The sequence below is a fragment of the Theobroma umbraticum genome, unplaced genomic scaffold, assembly GCF_002168275.2.
Source record: "Theobroma umbraticum cultivar Fairchild unplaced genomic scaffold, ASM216827v3 scaffold_67.0, whole genome shotgun sequence".
Lineage (NCBI taxonomy): Eukaryota > Viridiplantae > Streptophyta > Magnoliopsida > Malvales > Malvaceae > Theobroma > Theobroma umbraticum.
The window spans coordinates 1,124,758-1,127,242 of NW_018397262.1; positions in this window are offsets into that span (position 1 = coordinate 1,124,758).

The window sequence follows — 2,485 nt, forward strand, 5'->3', positions numbered from 1 at the left end:
TTATTTTAGTTAAATTTTATGTTATTTTATTTTAATTACTTTAAGAGTAGTTATTGCTAATTACTTTAGATGAAGTTTTCTTTTAGATGAAGTTTTTTTTATTTTTCTTATTTTCTTTGACTTAGATTAATTACTAGTTTTCTTTAGATGAAGTTTTTTTTAGATATTATGAGCTAAACTTATTTTTTTAGGATTACAATTGAACTCACATGTAATCTAAATTTGTAATCTTTTTCTTGTTTATCTTTAATAGGATTTGAATTGTTTATTCCAATTTATTCTTAATCCTTTTAATTGCTTGATCACCAATTAAATTGATTTAAGAACCTAAACAAACTTAGGAAAGAGAGTTTAGTGTAGATTAAAATTAGGATAACATATGATCATATTAATTGATTTACGTATAGGATAGGAATATACCTATAGGTCTTATGTAGCTAGATTAGAGCCTGAACTTAAGGAGTCCATTTTAATTACAATTCACATAGGGATATAGTATTTTGGTTAAAATAGATATTTTGATAAAATGAGTCGGGAGACCTTTATAAATAATTGAGGACTCTAGGTTAGTAATTCAACTGATTGATATAAGTTAAGGAAGAAAGTTAAGATTTAGATGAAGTGTGAGAAATACTGTAATCCTAAGCTTGTTTGATTTGATCTTTACTCAAGTTATTATTACTTTGATTTTTCTTTTTAGTTTAAATTTTGGTTAATTAGTTTTAGTTAATTAATTAATTTTGATTGTTTGGATAAAATTAAATTGTTATAATTTTAGTACTCAAAAAAATTTTAGATCAATTCTCTATGGAATCGACACTCTACTTGCTTATATACTATCTATTTGATACGTATACTTGTGTAGTAGAATTTTAATTGACACAATTGATGCCAACTAAAAGATGAGTAAGGTGCAAGTAAAGCTCACATTAACCAAGGCATTGGACCCTTAAAGGCTTGGTGATAGTGAATTGAGCTAACTAAAATCCTTTGGTAGAATTGAGCTTAAGCTAAAGGGAATGGTTTAGTGATTGGTGAGAATTCCCACCAAAAAAGGTGAGTGGGCAATTCCTTCTCCAAATATATATGGATCTTGAAATTGTACTTACTTACTTATGCTCATCATTTTGAATGAAAATCGAATGTTTTGTATATATTTTAGATATTTGAATTGTTATTAAGAAGCATGAGCTGCTAGTTACTTATGAATGGTCTTTAACTTGGTTATGAATCTCTTTAGTGAGCATACAATATTATTGAGCCATTTTACAAAATGGGAAACAAACCTTTCAAAATGATGGGATTTTATTCTATTTTGGTTATTCAAAACTATTATATATTACACTTTCGTATAAAGGCCCTAGAGAAGGTAATCATAAACATTTTAACTTTAGCCTTTGTGGCAATTTTCATGATGCTCGAGTGAAATATTTTAACTATGCCATGCTCATTGATTTTCATACATGAACTTGGTATTTTAATCTTCATTGATTTCATGATGAACTTTGTTATATATTGCTCACTGCTTTCATAATTTAAACATGCATACATGCCTTTTGCACTTATGGTTGAATTGATTATTCGCATTTGAAATTCCATTGGATTATTTTCTTGGGTAAACCTTATAAGAATAGGTCCTGTTACCACACTAGATTTGTGTGGTCTTTGTGCACAAAGTAGTGATTATTAATGATTGATATTTGATAATAAAGGGGGAACTGAAGCCTCAACTTATATTTGGTGAGGTAAGGAGTTCCCACGAGTCGATAAAAGGGGATTTGAAGCCTAGTCTCATATTTGGTGGTGTGGGGAATTTCCACGAGTAGGTAAAAGGGGATTTAAAGCTCAGACTCATATTTGGTGGCATGGGGAGTTTTCACAAGTAGGTAAAAAAGGACCTGAAGCCTTGACTCATATTTGGTGGGGTAAAGAGATTCCACGAGTAGGTAAAGGGAGACCTAAAAACCCAACTGATATTTAGAGGCATGGGGAGTCCCATGAGTAGGTGTTGATATTACGAGCTATATTAGGCTTACCTGAGGATACCCTAATTGATACGTTTTTGTTAATTAAGCATGACATCACTATTATACTTGATTTGAGAAAATCATGGCTATGATTTATTTGTTTACATGACATTCTCGAAATGATTATACCTTAAATTTCCATGGTTAATTGTTTTATAATGAGCATAAAATTTACACAATACCTTCGTAATTTGATTTTAAGATTTAAACTCAAGCGTCTTCTATTGATTTGCACACTATTTATTAACTCTACACACATCTTATCTCATCATACATATTTATTATTATTATGTCTTTTTATCAAAAACTCGACCTTAATGCTTGTTTCCCTTCCTGTCCACTCACTGAGTATGAAAGGCTCACCCTAACTAGTTGACAATAGCAGATAAGTGAATTAATTGGAAGCAACAGTGGTGAGGGAACTTCAACTTGTTGCATAGGTAATTAGCATCTCATAG